The sequence below is a fragment of the Peromyscus eremicus genome, chromosome 1, assembly GCF_949786415.1.
Source record: "Peromyscus eremicus chromosome 1, PerEre_H2_v1, whole genome shotgun sequence".
Lineage (NCBI taxonomy): Eukaryota > Metazoa > Chordata > Mammalia > Rodentia > Cricetidae > Peromyscus > Peromyscus eremicus.
The window spans coordinates 1,720,892-1,740,969 of record NC_081416.1 but is presented as its reverse complement, the minus strand read 5'-3'; the positions used below and the strand labels follow the sequence as shown (position 1 = coordinate 1,740,969).

The 20,078-nt window shown below is 43.9% G+C and overlaps 1 non-coding gene across 1 annotated transcript; it reads left to right on the top strand.

The window, feature by feature from the left end:
• The first annotated feature begins 5,223 nt into the window (after nucleotides 1-5,223).
• LOC131902865 (U6 spliceosomal RNA) lies at nucleotides 5,224-5,326 on the top strand. Its single transcript, XR_009377147.1, has one exon. It is a non-coding gene; the product is annotated as a U6 spliceosomal RNA (small nuclear RNA).
• The last annotated feature ends 14,752 nt before the right edge of the window (nucleotides 5,327-20,078 follow it).

Below are 20,078 nucleotides of genomic sequence, written 5' to 3'. Positions count from 1 at the left end.
CTCGGGGAGGAGAAAGGTAGTCTCTTGGGAACATCAGGCTGATCCAGGTCTTGTTATCATGGGGTCTTTAGAGTACTTGAAAATATCAGGGTCTTGGGGACTTCTGAAGGGTCATTCAGCACGTGGATGGCTGAGCTGGGTGACATGAAGGAAGACAGCAGATGGCCAGGCCAGGCTGCACTGCGTTTCTGGAGTCTTTGGCATGCGATCTCTCTTTGGCTGGGAAATAAACTGAATTCTAACTTGCTGTTCTCTAGAGGGTACAGGAGTTGCAGTTCTGAGGCTACATGGCTGCTGGGTATGGTAGATTATGGGGTTCCACTGTCCCCCTCCTTCTGCACCTCACTGTAGCATGGTGGTGCACAGCTGGTTTTCTCTGCCCGTGGTCGCTCTGAGGGGTTTTTGAGGTGGGGTCCTATATCTCTTCAGGAATGCTAGTTTGTGAAAAGAATCCTTACGATTTGCATAGAGACCAGTCTCATCTTCAGGCTTAACTTCATTAGCTAAGAGGCATGCAGGCCTTGGCTTTCACAGGGTGCCTCTGTCCTTGTCTGCTGAAGACACCTGAGTTTCCATGTGATACATGGGTGTGTGGGTGGGTCTCCTTGCTCCTGTGTGTGCCCAACAGTGTGCAGCTCAAAGGTAGTTATCTAACAAACAGTAAGTGGTAAATGAAATCCCTTCATATTTCAGCACATGATGGGGTGGGGTGTCCTATCCTCCTGGTTCTGTTTAGTTCTTAACTCCCAGTTCTCTCAGATGAGAAAACCAAAGGCTGCCTGATTGCTGGGATGGCCTGACCCTGGGGGAGAGCTTGGCCCGGAGAGCTGTTTAGGATGCATGACAATGGGCAGGTGCCAGGTTCCATGGACCCTGTGCCTCCCTTTGTTTCCAGTGCATAGTATCCGGCCAGGCAGGTGGCTTAGGAGTTAGCTTTTGTTTTTGTTTTTATGTGTGTGGGAAAATATACACAAAACCATTATCCAAACCATTCTCAAATGACATTAGATACCTTTACATCTGCATAACCACCAGTACGATTATCTCATCTTCCCAGAAATTCTGCACATTAGTTTTTGTTATGTCTGCATGAATTTTCTCCATCTAGTCTTGTTGTGTGAGGAGAATCACACACCTGTCAGGCATATTCATTCCGCATAAAGTCTTACAAGGTTCATCCATGTAGCTTATGCCTGAATGTTTAAAGGATTGAAGAGTATTCCACAATGGGTCTGGCCACTGTAGGATCTCCCACTAAATTAGGGTGCCAGAGACTGAGGCTGAACAGAGAATTAGGCCACTGAAGCTAGCATGGGTATGTGTGAGTGGCTTAGCAATGCCCCCACTTCCCCCAATTCAGCACACACACACACATGTGCACACACATATACATACAATACACACACATACACACATAATGTATATATACACACATATATGTGTGCATTGCTAAGCACACATATATACATACAATACACACACATACACACATAATGTATATATACACACATACACATGCATACACACATATACACATAATACATATATACATACATAGACACACATAGACATGCATAACACATACATATACACATATATGCACACACATACACACATACATACACACACATAAACACATACACACATTACACACATATATACACATACACATGCATGCACACACACATACACACACACAATGTGAATATATAACTTGCCATCTGCTTTTAAATTGCAGAGTTTTGTAGTTGTAAGAGAGACACGCCTGAGACATGAACACTCTGCCTTTATAGAGACAGTCTGTGGACTGTGCATCATGTAATAGGCTATGGAGTTAAAAGCCACGGTGCAAAGGCTTGCTCTGTTATTACCTGAGTGGCCTTGGGCAAGTGGTGTCACTTTGAGTTTTATCCTCTACCTACAGAATCCTGCTTGTATCACAAGGGATTGTGGGGTTAAAGTAGAGAGCCGATGGGAAATGCACACATTTCAGTCAAGAGGTGGCTCTCTAATGTCCGCCTTGTGTTCCCGCCAGTAGGGTCCTGGTGTTGGGTGATCGTGGCAAAGCATTGATTGGTTTTAGCCTCAGCTTCCCTGTCTGTTATCATTTCTCATGTGCATCTCTGTGCAGGTGGGGCAGAGGACAATCTTGGGTGTTGTTTCTCGGGTACCATTCACTTGTTTTTGTGAGACAGGATCTCTCCTTGCTGTGTAACTCACCTAATGCCTAGGTGGGCTGGACAGTGAGCTCCAGATACCTACCGGTCTCAGCCTCCTCAGCACTAGGGTTGTAGGACTGTAGACATCTCCTCCTCCCATTTTACCAACTGAACTGTCTCTCCAGCCCAGGAGGGAATGTTGTTTATGAAAGTCATAGCACTGCCTTTAAGATAAGGAAGATAAGAAGTCCACAGGAAATGGAAGTTGCTGGGGTTTGTTCCCAACTTCCGCTCTGTTCTAGGGCATCTAAGCACCTCGCAGAACCCAGGGAGCAAATCAGCATCCGGCTCTGTCTGCCCCGGTCCTGCCGTGCCAGTCCGCCCTGGGTATGGTGCGAAGATGACAGGGCCCAGAAGGAGTGGGGTTAAAGAGTCTCCCTTCCCCACAGCTTGGCACCCAGCCTAAACTCTCTGCTCACTGAAAGGGTGCCAAGCTGCCCAGCACGTTTGAATTTGCAAATCGTCTCCTGTTTACTATCAGAGGATCTGCAAAGCTGAATCTCCTCCTGGGTTTTCCTGCCGCTGTCATGAGTCCTGTTGGGAAGCAGGCCTTCACAAACCTCAGTGTGTAAGTAACAGGCTGCTTCATCTGTAGGTGAACGAGTCATAAAAGGATTATTCAAGGAGTTTTTTTCTTTTTTTACCCTGGACTGGATTTGAGCATTTGCTGGTTTGGAGGTGGGGACGGGAAACGGCTGAGCCTTTGAGAGTGGGAAGAGAGTCCAGGATTGGAAACCATCGCTTGTTAGGGGACTCTGCTGTACAGCTCAGCTGTGATGACAATCCACTCGAGATATGTTGTATTAAAAGAAAGTGTGGCGTGAGTCCAGCGGTTGAAATGCAGACGCCCACATGTATTTATATTCTCGGGGCCTGGGCCATGTGTGCGGTGACACAGCGTGCTGGAAAGTCGTGGAACTGAAAATAACATATGTCTGTCTCAAGTGCCAGAGGAAATTGTAGCGCTAGTGAGAAGGAGCAGGGTGCATATTTAGAAAGGGGAGCGAAATGCCTCCTGTGTCGCTGTAGTGTTTATCCCCGGGCCCTGGCTTCTCCTCACACATAGCGGGAGCCGCCGCAAAACCGCCAGGAAAACAAATGCTGAACTGTGCCCCGGCCTGCTTCCAGAGCAGGTTGGCTTTACGCAGCTCTGCCTTGGAAATGAGGTTCTGGCAGACTGAATTTTGACCCTCACTGTGGTTTGCTGAGTACCTGGAAGGCTCGTCCGTCCGTGAGTAAGAAGCTGTGGATGGTGCTGAAACTGTGCAGGGAGGTGCTGGCAAGAAAAGAGGTCTCTTTCACCTCAGAACTGCCTGGACTTAAACATGACTCAGAGAGAGGACTGAAGAGGTGGCCCAGTAAGTACTTATTGTGCAAGCACAAGGTCTTGAGTTCAATTCTCGGAACCCATGTAAAAAGCAAAAAGCTGGATGTGTGCTTGTAAGCCCTGGAGAGGCTGAGCAGGCAGATCCTTGGGGCTGCTAGCCTATTTGGCAAGCTCTAGGCTAGTGAGAGACCCTGCCTCAAAACAAAACAAAACAAAACAAAACAAAACAAAACAAAACAAAACAAAACAAAAACGGAGGGAATGATAGCACCTGTGGAATGATAGCTAAGGCTGTCCCTTGGCCTCCATGTGCACATGTGTTCTTGCATGTACATTAATGTGTGTGTGGCGTACTTTTAGTCATGGACACACACACACACACACACACACACACACACACACACACAAACACACCTTCCAAGAAAAAAACCCCAAATCAAGTACTTGCAGTCTTTTGGGAACCAGAGAGCCAACTAGATCTTTTCTGGATTCAGAAACATGTGGGCTCACTGCCTTCCTCTGTATAGGGTGCCATCCCTAAAGATGGCTACTGTCTTCAAATTCTGATTCTGAGTGTTTCTATAAAGAGAGGCTACAAAGTTAAAGAAGGAAAAATTGGTCAAAAATACTTTTCTTTTTAATTCCCTGAAAGCAAGTAAATGATTCAGCTTCCTTGTTCCCATTTATTTACTCTGCCATTTTGACCGTATCAGGCACAGCCCAAGCAAGATGTGGAGCACATTGGGTTTTTATAGGTAGAACTGAGCAGAAAGAATGGGATTTAGATACTTTCCTCTGATTCTGGGGTTCATCTTCTTAGAACACCATTGGCAACCTGGAGTCCTCTCTCAGACAACATTATGGTCTGGAACCATCCTGTTAGACCCTCAGCAGGGGCTCCAAGCTACACGATTTTATCCTGTGCATTGGCTTATGTGTAAACACCATCTCACTTCTCTTTTTCTCCTGTAGAGTGGACCTGTTCTCTCTCCTTCCTCCCTACCCCCAATTCCAATGGATCACACAGATCCTTCCCTTCCTCCTGCTCAGTTTTATCCCAGCCCACAACTCCAGGAGGCATCCCATGGGAACCTGCCAGCCAAGCCTGACAGAGAGGCAAATAGGCCATCAAAGCAGATAGGAGAGCTTCAGATCTCACTTTCCCTCCTCTCCTCTGAATCCAGTCCCCCGTTCTCATCCCCAACTTTGTAGCAGACTACCTGTTGCATCCTCTCCTCACTCTCTGCCTCCATCCCACGAGGACTAAGTAGATCTTGGTGGAACACCCTGCTTTCCTCTCTCCTGGGGACCCCCTCAGCCCACTCCTCCAAGCCCAGCCCATTCCTTAGTGTCAGCTCCTAACACCTAGAAACACTTTTTACCAGTAATTCCCAGTGGCCATACCTAGCAGGATCCCAGAAGAATTCCCTACCAGACAACACATAGACACCACACTCTCTCAAGAACCAGAGAGGGCAACAGAAACCAAGGAACAAAACATCTACTCAACAAAGACAAGACCAGATATTAGCACCTAGAATTACAATCACCTCAAACCCAGATGCCTACACTCCAGCATAAAAACACAATCAATAACAGCCACTAGAGCACAGCTATTGTACTACAGGATGCCCTGAGAATTCCAACATAGCTGAAGCACAATAGAAAGACCTTAAAACAGCCTTTATGAGTGTTTGCTTCAGCAGCACATATACAGAGAAGATTATCATGGCCCCTGCTCAAGGATGACATGCAAATTGGTGAAACATTCCATATTTTTAAACTCTTATCCAAACTAACTAAAAGGCAGAGATAGAACATTCAAAACAACAAAATCAGAAACAAAAAGAGGGACATAACAACAGACTCCAAGGAAATAAAGAGAAGCATTAGGTCATACTTCAAAAACCTATGCTCCACAAAATTGGAAAATCTAAAAGAAACAGACAAATTTCTTGATAAGCAGCACTTACCTAAATTAAATCAAGATCAGATAAATGATTTAAACAGACCAATAATCCCTGAGGAAATAGAAGCAGTCATTAAAAGTTTCCCAGACAATAACATGAAAAACATCCCGGGGCCAGATGGTTTTAGTGCAGAATTCTACCAGACTTTCAAAGAAGAGCCAATACCAATACTCTTCAAATTTTATTCTACAACATAGAAACAGAAGGAACATTGCCAAACTCTTTCTATGAGGCCACAATCACCCTGATACCTAAACCACACAGAGATTCAACAAAGAAAGAGAGTTATAGACCAATTTCACTCATGAACATAGATGCAAAAATACTCAACAAAATACAGGCAAACTGAATCCAAGAATACATTAAAAAGATTGTACACCATGACCAAGTAGGCTTCATCCCAGAGATGCAGGGATGGTTCAACATACAAAAATTTGTCAATGTAATCCCCCATATAAACAAACTGAAAAAAAAAAAAAACCCCACACAATCATCTCCTTAGATGCTGAAAAAAACCTTTGACACAATCCAACAAACCTTCATGATAAAAGTCTTGGAGAGATAAGGGATACAAGGAACATACTTAAACATAATAAAAGCAATATACAGCAAGCCAATTGCCAACATCAAATTAAATGGAGAGAAACTCAAAGCAATTCCACTAAAATCAGGAACAAGACAAGGTTGTCCACTCTTTCCATATCTATTCAGTATAGTATTTGAAGTTCTAACTAGAGCAATAAGACAACTAAAGGAAATAAAAGGGATACAAATAGGAAAGGAAGGAAGAAGTCAAAGTATCATTATTCACAGATGATATGATAGTATACATAAGTGACCCCAAAAACTCTACCAGGGAACTCCTACAGCTGATAAACACCTTTAGTTAAGTGGTTGTATACAAGATTAACTAAAAAAAAAAAATCAGTAACCCTCCAATATACAAATGAAAAACAGGCTGAGAAAGAAATCAGAGAATCAATATGCTTTACAATAGCCTCAAATAATATTCTTGTTGTAACTCTAACCAAGCAAGTGAAAGACCTGAATGACAAGAACTTCAAGTCTTTGAAGAAAGAAACTTAAGAAGATATCAGAAAATGGAAAGATCTCCCATGCTCATGGATCAGTGGGATCAACATAGTAAAAATGACCATCCTACCAAAAGTAATCTACAAATTCAATGCAGTTCCTATTAAAATCCAAACACAATTCTTTACAGACCTTGAGAGAACAACACTCAACTTTGTATGGAAAAACAAAAAATCCAGGATAGCTAAAACATTCCTGTACAATAAAAGAGCTACTGGAGGTATCACCATCCCAGATTTCAAGCTCTACTACAGAGATATAGCAATAAAACCCACATGGTATTGGTAGAAAAACAGACAGTGGATCAATGGAATCGAATTGAAGGGCTAGATGTAAATCCACATACCTATGGACACCTGATTTTTGACAAGGAAGCCAAAATTATACAATGAAAGTAAGAAAGCATCTTCAACAAATGGTGCTGGTCTACTGGATGTTGGCATGTAGAAGAATGTAAAACAATTCATATTTATCACCCTGCATGAAACTCAAGTCCAAGTGGATCAAAGACTTCAACATAAATACAGATCCACTGAACTTGATAGAAGAGAAAGTGGGAAATACTCTCAAACACATTGACACAGGAGACAACTTCCTGAACGGCATACCAATAGCACAGGCCTGATTTTGGTTTTATTATGTTTAGGTATGTTCCTTGTATCCCTTTGAAAATATGGTACATTTACACAATGGAGTATTACTCAGCTGTCAAAAACAAAGACACTGTGGAGTTTGAAGGCAAATGGATAGAACTAGAAAAAAATCATCCTGAGTGAGGTAACCCAGAAAGACGAACATGGTATGTATTCACTCATAAGTGGATATTAGCTGTAAAATAAAGGATAATTATGCTATATAATCCACCTAGACCTAGAGAGATTAGATAACAAGGAGGGTTCATGGGGGGACACCTAGATCTCCCTGGGAAGGAGAAATAGAAGAGATTTTGTGAGTGGGCTGAGGGCAGGTGGGGTTGGGAACATGAGTGATTAGGTTATGGAGGCATAGAGAAAGAGAGTTCTGAGAGTCTGCTTGGGGTGCATTTTGGGGCTGGATGGAAGCCTGGTGCAGGAGAATCTCCTAGGAGTCTACAGGGAGGACCCCCAGCTTAGACTCTTAACAATAGTGGATAAATAGCCTTAACTTGCCATCTCCTGTGACCAGATTGGTGCCTGCCCCAAATGTCCTCAGATAGGTGCCATCCAGCAACTGATGGAGGCAGATGTAGAGACCCACAGCCAAATATTAGGTGGAGCCCGGGAATCCTTCAGAGGAGGAGGAAGAGAGGGATGAGGAGGAGGTAAAAGGAATGTAGGAGCCAGAGGGGTGGAGGAACCACAGGAAGGCTCACACGATCAGCAACCTGGGCTCATAGGGGCTCCCAGAGACTGAATGGATGACCAGGTAGCCTGCATAGGACTGACTTAGGGACTCGGCACATATGTTACAGTTGTGTCGCCTGGTACTCTTGTAGGACTCCTAACAGTGGGAATGGGGACTACTTCTGCCTCTTTTACTGGCTTTTGGGACCCTACTCCTCATACTTGCCTAGCCTTGCTTAATACATGGGGAGGTGCTTAGTCTTACTCCAACTTGATATGCCATGTTTTATTGATACTCATGTGTGGAGGCCCAAAAAGGTTTCCTAGTGAGATCTGAGCTTGCTTTATCCAACAGGGCTACATTACAGAATTGTTTGACCACATGTGTGATTACCAGGTGATTGGAAGGCTCTGCACTTGACTGTGCTAGGGAGAGGTATTTTGCTCCACTCCTTGGTATTCCTATAAAAGGGCCCTTAGAAGATACCAGTGGGGCCAGTGGTTAAAGATCCAGGAGCTCCTAAGGTTATCCTGTGTTCCTATCTGTTTCTCTCCCCTCTATCCTTCTATCTAAATATTTCTCACTTCACCATCCTCAAGAGTGCCCTGGGGAAAAAGTGGGAGTGGGTCCCCCACACTCATGGGAGACCCACTCTTTCCTGGATGGAGAGAGAAGGGGAGGTGATTAGGGATGGGAGCAGGGGGTGTGATGGGGGAGGGGCTGGGAATAGAGGATGGAGGAGAGCCTGTGTCCAGGATGTAAAATAAATAGATGAATAAAAAATAGCCTTTATGAACATGATAGAGGTCATTAAAGGGAAAATGAATAAATCTAAGAAAACACAAACAAAAACTGGAAGGAAATGAAAAAAAGACAGTTGAAGATCTAAAAGTAGAAATAGATTCAATAAAGAAAACCCAGAGGGAAACCTGGGAATAAAAAAAAAAATTAGGAACTCAAACAAGAACCTCAGAGGCAAGCCTCACCAATGAAATATAAGAAAGAGAAGAGAGAATCTCAGGTATTGGAGACACGACAGAAGGAATGTATATCTTGGTCAAAGAAAATGTTAAATCTAGAGAAATTCTGGCACAAAACATCAAGGAAATCTGGGACACCATGAAAAGACCAAATCTATGAATAATAGAAATAGAGGAAGAAGAAGAAATCCAGGTGAAAAGCACAGAAAATATTTTCAACAAAATCATAGAAGAAAAATTCCCTAACCTAAAGAAGGAGAAGCCTACCAAGGTACAAGAAAATGGTAAATCTCAAGTTGTAAGAGAAGCAGATTATGCAGTTTTAGTGGCAGGGGTTAAAGGGAGCGATCTGGTTGGACTGGTCTAGTGCCTGGCACCCAGAAAACTACGGAGAAATGCGGGGGAAAATGTAGAAAAACTTGGCTTTCTACATGTTGAGTGGCATGGCCCTTTTGGTCTGCACTTTTTATCTTATAGAGAAACTAAGGCTTAGAGAACCCATGGTCATCTGGTCTGGTGAATGGCTGGGCAGGAGTTGAACGCCTCATTCTCCAACTGCTCTTCCACCATGGCTCTGAGAACAACCTCATATTAGCTCAGATCCAAGTGATAACCTGAGTCTTTCTCACCAGCCAGTGGCTTCATCACTCTGGGAAGCATATCTTAGGAAGGGCCATGCTCCCAGAGGCTGAACCACTTGGGCTTCTTGATCCTAGGACCTCTACTGTGTCCTTGTCTTTCTCCCCTATCTTAGTTACCATTTGTATCTCAAACAACAGACTTCCAAGGCACACCTACCACTCTCAAGTGTTCTTCCTCATCTGGCTCCTTGTTTTGACAAACCACATCAGGTTTTGTCTGATTTTAGAGCACTGAACATGCGAGGTCAGGAGGAGATTGAAGATGGCTTGTTAGTCAAGCCATCCCAAGACAACTCCTGCATCCTCCTTCCTTAGTGAGTCCATCTTGAGACACCTTTGGTCTCTCTCTTCCCTGATGTTTTTTGCCTGGAGTGTGTGTCTGAGGCCAGTCAGTTCTTAGGTGTGGGCAGATCATTCCAGCACGTCCTCAGTTGTTCTCACAACTCTTTCACTTTCACGAATTCTGGTTCTAGAATATGGTAGTTGTCCAAGGCTACCAAAGTGTCTCAATCTGTGTCTTGTGTCCTTATATACCTCCTGGTCATGTTCCTTTCTAGCTCCAGGGTCTTCATTGAGAGAGTGGTTTGAATGGGTCATTATGATCAGCCAATGGCAGGAAGAAAAGTGTGGAGGACAGAGTATATTCTCACCCTCAATGCTCTTTCTTTCTCTCCCGACTCCAGGGAGCCAGCCAACAGCCTTCCTCACTCTGAGGTCCTTCCCAGGATCCCTGCTCCATGTGTTGCATGCTTGGGGGGCTCAGGACTTAGGAGTAGGAGAGTCACTCAAGATGGGCAGTGTTGTTGGGCTGAGCCTCTGTCCTCTAGGGAGCACAGAGCTGTAGACTTGCTCACGGAGAAGAGTGGCTAGGGTGGGTTGTGGAAAATAAGGCTGTATGAACAAGCCTTGTGGAAATCCACTGTTTAGTAAGCTAATTTTAAGAAACAACTTTGAAAAAAAGTATTAAAACAGAATTACCATGCATGGACAGATAATGTCACTTTCTACATTCACTGAAAAAATGTTTATGTTTGTATGTGCCACTAGGTGTTAATGTATGTGTGTAGAGGCCAGAGGTCAATGCTGAATGTCTTCCTCTATTTCCTTAAGTGTCTCATGTAGCTCAGGCTGGCCCCAAATATAAGCTGTAACTGAGGATGAAGTTGAACTTCTTGCCTCTTCTTCCTGAGTGCTGGGATTATAGGTGTGCATCTACAGGCCCAGTTTATGAGTGCTAAGCAAGTACTTTTCCACCTGAGGTACAACTCCAGCCTAGAGGAATCCTTCATGTTAACGAGCTACAATGAATCAGTCTTTTGTTTTACGATTATTGCTTTTTATACTCCATTTTTATATCCTAAAAAATGCTTGTCTACCTCAAGGCCATGGAGATATTCTGTTACCTTCTAGAAGGTTCATGGCTCATCATTCACATTTATTTCTATTTATCTCACGGGATTGACTTTTATGAGTGGTGAGAGGCTTGGCCTCTCCTCCTTTTCCAACTTCCCACAGGAAATTCTATTGGCTGAGAAAATTGAACCATAAAATGGAGACCCTTTTAGGGTCCTCCAGGTCTGTCCTAAGTGTTTTAACTCAGGTTATACTCCAACCTGTGCTGATGTTGTTGTCTTCCTGTTTCCTGATGGAACCAAGGCCACAGGGGTTGTCAGTGCCCAAGCTGGAGTTTGAACCTGGGTGTCCTGCCTTGTGTCCACATTGTAAGCACCACTAGCCAATGTGAGGAAATTGAGTGTGAAGGAAGGCATCACCCTGGCTTCAGAGAACAGCCATCTGAGTTCTAATCTTGGTTCCTGAGCCAAATGCTTGTGAGACTTTGGACACCTTGATTAAAGCAAGCGAGTAAAATGATATGGGATGTTCTACTCAATTTTGACGTTTGACAATATTTATTTGGAAGACTCCTAGAGAGACAATGTGCTTTTGGGAGATGAAAATTATATCATGGGGACAAGGACTGAAGTGTGTGTGTGTGTGTGTGTGTGTGTGTGTGTGTGTGTGTGTTTCCTAGTGACAGTGGCAAGAGGCAGAGATCATGTTGAAAGCTGGCTTCTTCCCATCAGCTTAGCCCCTTCCTGGATCACCAGAGCTTGGAGATAGCCGTTTAGATTACTTGCTGGAGGAGTGATGTGTTAAGTTTTCTAATTGACTTCCCTTCCTTCCTGGGAATTACTTTGAGAGTTTCCTATTTCTCCTCAAGGTGTGGTTCCTGGGAGAGCCTCTGGGCTCTGCTCAGAGCTGGCTAATCGCTCACCAACCACCAACTGTGTCTGGTCTCAGCTTGTGACATCATGCCAGACTCTTCCACAGGTTATCTTCCTCAGATTATTGAGGAACTACTCAGGAGCGAGAATGTGACCTTGGAAGTGTTCACAGCCAGAGACTGGGTGTGGGAAACTACTTTTATCATTAATTCACCAACAGCAACATGGGGAAGGGGCTGTTAAAGTAACAAAAATTTCACACAAATAGTATATGCTATTTAAAAAGAAAATTTAGATAAACAAAAAGGAGGAAAGAAGTGAAAAGGCTACCTATAACCCTTTAATCCACAGGTAATCATTTTTTAACATTTTTGGAGTAATTTTTTTTAGACTTTCTTTGGCTTTCTCTCTTGGGCATGCACTTTCTCTGTGTATGATTCTTTTTGTTTGTTTGTTTGTTTTTTTGAAACAGGGTTTCTCTGTGTAGTTTTGGTGCCTGTCCTGGATCTTGCTCTGTAGACCAGGCTGGCCTCAAACTCACAAAGATCCACCTGGCTCTGCCTCCTGAGTGCTGGGATTAAAGGCGTGCTCCACTGCCGCCCAGTGATTCATTTGTATATAAACATACTTACTTAAAGTGTGTATACATCTATGTATACAATAATTCCATACTTCTTTATCTGGATTTTTATATTTTCCAGTGTACTGTAGGCATCACTCCTATCGCTCAGCATATTTTCTATCTTTATAGCTGTTTATTGAACCACTAGGGACTGCTTGCCATGGTCACTGTTAAACACAGATTATCCTTGCTCATAGAACATATTTCTAATTATTTCCCGAAGAAACTTATGAAATGAACATACCTGAGAAGATTTTCAAAAGACTGTAAAACCTTTTACACTCTCTTCAACATTATCAACACATTTAAATAAACTGCCATAATCATTAGTGTTGTGTCAGACTGACACAGACTAAGGTCATCAAGGAAGAGGGAACTTCAATTGAGAAAATGTCTGTCACATTGATTACAGGCAAGCCATGGGTGTGGTGATATATTGTGTATCTTAATAAACTTGCCTGAGGATCAGAGGACAGAGGCAGCCACTAGATTAGACATAGAGGCCAGACAGTGGTGGCATACACCCTTAATGCTATCTCTTGGGAGGCAGAGATCCGTCTGGATCTCTGTGAATTCAAGGCCACACTGGAAACAGAGCCAGGCAGTGGTGGTACACACCTTTACTCCCAGGAAGTGATGGCAGGGCAGAGGAAAGTATATGAGGCATGAGGAAACAGGAACTAAAGCAGTTCAGCTGCGATCCTTTCAGGTGAGGACTCAGCAGCTTTCAGTCTGAGGAAACAGGATCAGCTGAGGAGTTGGCGAGGTGAGGTTGGCTGTGGCTTGCTCTGCTTCTCTGATGTTTCAGTTTTCACCCCAATATCTGGCTCCAGGTTTTTTATTAAGAGACCATCTAAGCTTAGAACAACACATGGGGGCATGTTTTTGGTGATTATTGATGTGGTAGGGTCCAGCTCACTGTGGGTGGTGCCACCCATGGGCAGGTGGTCTTGGGCGGTATAAGAAAGGTAGCTGGGCATGAGCCTGGAGAGCAAGCCAATAGGTTGGGTTCCTCCATAGCTCCTGCCTCCATCCAGTTCCTGCTCTGAGCCTTGCCTTAACTCTCCTCCATGAGTGATTCCTTATGTCCTGAACTCATGACTGACCCTTTGTGCCTGCTAATCGTTGGTTTTATGTCTTGCCCTCCTCTACGAGCTGCTCTCTCAGCTTCTCCTGCCTTTATCTAACTTGTTCTTTCTCAAGTGCACTGGACTAGGGAAACAGATAAATTGTGTGTTGAGATCAGAGTGAAATTAAGAGTGAATAGGAGCTGAGTGAGGATTTGGTGGGATGCAGAGCCGAGTGTTTGCAGAGGCGTGTCCCTTTACCCTGTCTCCCGTCTGCACTGCAGTTTCCTGAGTGTTAGAAGGGTGACAGCTGGTGACAGACTCAGGGACAAATCAGAGTCCAGTGGATCCTGGTACATTCTCAAAGGACTTTTCAGGACACAGTGTGCATTTGCCTAATTGCCTCCCTCAAACCCATCCTTACCTTCTGTAAAGTCAGAATGATGACCTTGCGCCTGTGGTTCTGAGAAGCCAAGTGACTTTTCTGCGTTCTTTCCCTTTCTGTTACTCTTTTCTTTTGAGTCAGTGCCTCCTATGTGTATTCCAGGTGACACTGAAACTGCGTTGTAGCCAAGGATGACCTGAACTCATGGTCCTCCTGCCTCTACTTCCTGAGTGCCAGGATGGTAGACATGTGCTGCCACACCCACTTTATGTGGTGATAGAAATCTAATTTAGGGCATCATGCATGCTTAAGCAAGCATACACTATCCATTGAACTACATCACAAGCCTCTCAAGTGACCTTTGCAAAGACCCCATAGATGTAGGATGGCAGAGCTATGACTCAACCCAGGTCTCCATGGCAAATCTGGTGACTTTCACCTTTTTTTTTCTTGCTCATTCACAACCAAGCTAGAAGCCTCTGAGGGGTCTTTGCATGCTGAGAACTTGCTAGAGGAAGGTACCGGTAAGGGCAGATCCCTCTTACAGCCAAGAACTATACCGCCAGGGCATTCACCTATCCCAGAAGGGAGCAGAATGCTTTCAAGGTCCAAAGGCATGGGACTCAGTCAGAGGCCAGATCTGGGGGATAGATGCTATGAGGGGTGTGGCTCACACGTGTCTCAAAATGTCCTTAGTCTCAAAATGTCCTTAGTCAAAAGGACAGCTGGGCAGGAGCAGGGGCCAAGAACACAAAGTTCTCATTAGCTTGTCCTGGTGGCTGTAGGAAGAACAGGGCCCCAGAATCCATGAGCTGGGGTCTAGAGCCTTCATGGCTGTGTCCCCGAGTCAGGAAACACTGATTTTGAGCTTCAGTTGAACCAAGACTCAGGCTTGGTTGGAACCTTCCAGTTTAAGGGGAAGAGGAAGGACAGCCTTCCTCTGCGCCCCTCTGAACGGCCAATATTTGAAGCACTTTGCTCTTGTTCTCTCTCTTCTTAAGACTTACTTTGAAGGCTTCTGGGGCCAACAAAAATGATCTTACAATCTTGCATGTTTTACTCTAATCCCGTTTTCATCCTGATTCCTGCCGAACCCCCTTTTGCACCAAACATAACACCTTGAATTCTCCTGCCCTTAGGTGTCTTCGCTGCATTATCTTCACACCACTGCCTCAGTGTCCTGTTGAATTCTGCCTTTATTCAGCTACTATGACTTTCTACCTTCAATGTACACCCTTCCCTTGGTCTCAGTTAAGTTCCATGATGCCCATGGCCTGAGATACAAGGCATAGGTGCTCTGTGCTCCCGGACCTCTGTTCTCAGGCTTCTCTTCCTCCTGGCCTGCCACAGTTTCCTCTCTGCAGTGTCTGGGTCCTTCTTCTCTTCACTGTGCTCAAGCCTGTGCTCCAGCTGCTCCCTCTGTCCGGAATGTTCCTTCTGCTTGCTGTCAGCATGATGCCGTGGGACCCGCCCTTGTAGACGTGTTCCTCCAACCACTTGCTGCCTCTCTGTCCCATCACCTTTCTATGGCTTGGGGTCCGTGTTAGCATCTTGTCTTCTTTCCAGACCCCTGACACTGTTGTCTCTGGCAGCTCCAGGCCCCACTGAGGCAAACACTTGTTGAAAAACGAATGTATTTTTTGCTGTAGCTGGCCCTGGGCCAAACATAGGAGTAGGCTTCTCTCTCCTTGCATCCTGAACACATCTAGAATCTTCATTTTGGTCACCAGAACCCCCTAATTACAGCTTATGATTATATTACTTTGAAAAATTAGGATTAAACAATCTGCCCAGAAAGACATTTCCATGAAGCTAGCTGGCTACTTTCCACAGAACTTGCTTAAGCAGGTCTTGCTTTCCTTCCAGGGGAAAAAGTCATATTAGTTTTTTTCCAAGTAGAGTTTAGACTATAGATTTGTTTTTCAGCTTTTCTGGCCCTTCTTAAAATTTACAAATTATAGATATAACTTTTCTGTAATGAATTTCATTCTAAAATTTTTGTCAGTATGATTTGAGTTTTCTGTCAATTTAAGATTTATGAAACACATTGACATGTCCCCTTTGAACTGCTGTCATATATGTTTGTGTGGAATGCTTTTAATAACAACCCATTGAAATTAATTCTCTCTGCTTCTCAGGTTAGTTCTAGAATATCTGAAGGGTATTGCAGGCTTTATTGTCCAGGAATAGGCTAGTGTCCCTCCCCATTGGTGTGACAAAGAGTATTCTCTGAAGTGAGAGGGTGGATGGTGCTTGTCCCTTCTCAAGCCCTGCTGTCCTCTCTGTTCCCTCTGATTGAGAGATGATTTATTTGTTCCAGAATCCCAAATAGCTTATGTCCTTGGTCAGAGTCCTAAAGCCCATAGTGAGATCAGAGTCAAGACTCAAACCTGCCAGCATGGCTCTGAAGCCTGTATTCTTTAACTGGGTCCCTGTCCTTCCCTGCAAGTATCCCAGAGGATGACAAAGTTTCACAGATTTTGATGGAGTTGTCCCATCAATCACCATGAGAGACCATGGAAATCAGATGAACCCCTGGGTTATGATTACTATGAGTGTAGTCAAAGCCTCCCAGGAGCAGGAGAGTGCCTCTTATACCCAGTTCTGTAACCTCTTTGAAGAGTTGGCACTCCATCTTCTAGTTTTTGTCTTGGAGTCTTTTCCTTAGACACTTCTTTTCTGAATTACCACCCATCCCCTAAACATCTCCATCACATTATCTCATTTGTTTCCTTCACAACACATGCCACAGTCAGAAGTTGGCTTTAATGTTTTGGTTGCTTGCAGGCAATGCCTAGAAGGTCTGACTAATAGATGCGTCTTGGTAACTATGCTTTCAAATGATATATGAGCATGCTTGCATCTTATAGCATATGCAGAGCATGCTCCTTGCTGTTCACTGTGATCCCCATGCTTCCTGGGTTTGGGTTATGGAGTCATGATGATGCTGAGACGCTTTGTGCACAGTGGCTAGATATTTGCTAGTTAGAGAAGTCTTAAGTCTTCTGCCCTTGGGGTGTTGTTATCCTATCAGGAGAAGAGAAGACAACGTCCATATTGATGACAGTGCTTGAGCTCTGGAGTTCCTTGTATGACTTGGATATTCTTCTGATATAAAGTACAGATCCCTCTGCCATCCCACGTGTAGGCATTAAGTGGACAACAGCCTGGTGAATGTTCTTCAAGATAAATTTCATGTCATCTTTTCTTGTGCAAAGAGGTTTATTCCATCCCTTCAAAAAATCTGTAGGGTCTCCTGCTTCTATTTTTCAAAACTATATTTAGTTTGCTTTGAAGATGAATAAAACTGAGATGCTACACACTCCTCCCCTGCTTTGCAGTGTCCAGAAATTCCTTTGCTATTAATACTCCACAGAAACAGATTTCTTTGATTTTTTTTCAGTTTAGAAGATCAAAAGCTGCCAAAAATTGTTTCAAAAGAAAAATAAATCTCAGAGAAGTTGAATTTGGAATTGTGAGGGAGCTTGCCTGTGTCCACTACTCAGGGAGTCATGCAAGAGGTGCTTGCATTGCAGAGCTGGCCTCTTCTCTCTGTGCCCTTCATGCCTGGGCCCTCACTCAGCTTCCACCATCTGCTTTGTCTCACGAAGTCCAATGATACTGGCCCTCAATTTAAACTTCTTACAAATTGAGCAGGCAAGATCAGTTCCTGGTTCAATCTATTTCGATCTAGGAGATTTGTTCTCAGACTTAAGGGCTTTGAATGAAGGACTTGTTTCTTTTGGGATCTGAACTCTGTCTCTGTCTCTGTCTCTCTCTGTCTCTCTCTCTCTCTCTCTCTTATGTACATACACACACACACACACACACACACACACACACACACACACACACACCACAGATACCGTTCAGCATCTCCTTTCTATCTGTGAAGGGTGGCCTGGGTCAAGGCCCCTGATGCTTCCTATCTTGGCCTGAGATGGTGAAGGGATTGGGATCCATCTCCCCTCATGTCTCTTGTAGACATTCATTGGAATTTGAAGAAGACTCAGGTCTTGGGAACCAAAGATGAAACCCTCATGGGTAGAGATTAGATACCTGCTTGAAGACAGAAATCAAAGGAGGAAGAGAAGACTCAACACTTCCCAAGATTCCCTAGGATGATGTGGGGACTGGGTGGAGAGGGCTTCAAGTACATGGTCCCCATCCCCATATTCTCATGCCTTGGGACTTGGTATTGGAGGTAGATCTTCCTCCAACCATTAATCCAGCTCTATACTAGATTATACACAAAAATTAAATTGTAAAAGTTGGGAAATGCCCATTAAAAGAGGTTAGTGACAGAAGAATTAGAAAGTAATGATATAAAAGAAGAAAAGATGGTATCATCTATAATCTTTTCCCTAAGAATACAGGGGTGAATAACATTCATTATCACTTTACATTTTGAGTGTGTTGTGGTGTGATGTAGGGCAAGCTAATCACACACACACACACACACACACACACACACACACACAGCACATGTGTGTACACAATACAAGTTGCTACTGCTAATGCATACACAAATCAGCCCCACCTTATGAAACTTCAGTCTAGGAATCTTTGAGCTTTTTTCCTTTTCATTGGTGCAAAAATCAATGCATGTTTGGTGGGAACTACCATTCAGTTTTGAATTGGGACATATTTCTGGGCTATACTATGATAATCAAAATTCAATAATTAACACTCACTGAACTGTGGATTTTATTTGGGCATCCCAGTCCTTCTTCTGTTCCAGCATCTACTAGTGTCCCAAAGTCATTGCTGTAATTCCTCCTGAAGCACTGTGGCTCTCCTGCCTTTCTTTGTTTTTTTTTTTTTTTTTTGTGATGTTGACACTTTTGAAGGGACATCGATTTTGAGGACTCTTACTGGGTTTTGCCTGGTCTGATTAAGTCAAAGCAGAGTGTTTTGGGTAACGGTGCTATGTGCTGTTTTCAGTGCTTCCTGAGGGACACAGGATGTCCCTAAGGATGTTAGCTTTTCTCATCTGGTTAAAATAATGACTGCTGGACTTCTCCAACATCAAGATGCTGTGTGCCTGTTTCAGGGGAGTTGTGAGCAAATATCTCTTTACCTCAGTTAGGGCACCAACGACAGACCAAAGAAAGAATTCTACCCAAGTTCTAGTCCAGTGAAACACTGAGCTTATTTAGGTTACTTATGGGGACAGGGGCGACTCAAAGCAGTTTCCTCACCAAAACGTCTCACCCCAGCGTGGATGATGTGAACCTTGTTCCTGAGTATGCCACTCCTCTCTCCAATAGGAATGCTTAAAAAAAATGGCAGGAAATGGCTATAGAATGAGGTATTATTTTTCCCCTTTACAATGAATAAATATCTCAGAAGAGATACCTTGAGAGTATATCCCATTTCCAATCACATTAGTGAGTTATTAGCTTTCCATGGATGTGTTAGAATACCTGAGAAAATCATCTAAGGAAAAAGGTTTATGTTGGCCCATGGTTCCAGTCACCTGGCCCACTTGCTTTGGTCCTGTGATGCATTGTCATGGTGGTATCATCTCATGGCACAAAAAGAAACAGATGAAGAAAGGGCTGATCTCAATAGCTCCTTCAAGGGCACACACCACTTTCCAAAGCCTCCACCAACACCAGACAGCACTTCAGGCTGTTGGCCTTCAGGATGTGCCTGGGGGTGGGCTTGGGAGACCTAACAATTAGCTAACTTTAGCATTCACTAGTAGATCCTGTCTGTAACACTTTAGGGCGACTTTCTTCAGCATCCTTTCTAGATTTATTGGATGTAATTTTTCTGTCCTGAAGACCAGTCCCTTCTCATTAATTAACACTAGTAGGCCTTATGATTTGTTCTGCTCCATGGTGATAATCTGGTGCTGCCCTTACTTACATTGTGGTTCAAGATGTTCCAGCTGTGAATCTTTCCAGCCTTCTTTGGTTGGCTTGCAAGCTTTAGTAACACACCTTTGCCTTCCCGTCATTAATTTTCCGTTCCTTCCTTTGTGGTACCTGGAGATGTTTCATTCAGGCTTGCTGTGTGGTTTTCTGGCTGGTCTTGGAAACCATGATCTGGCTAGCTTGTCTTATTTCTACAGGACCTGACTGTTTCTAAGCCCACTCAGTAGCCAGGCTTGGGGAATGTATATGTTTACAGTATTCTGTGCGTGCGCCTGTTTGTGTACTCACATGTTGTCCTAGTTTCTTTTATATTACTGTGCAGGCATCATGATCAAAACAATTTAT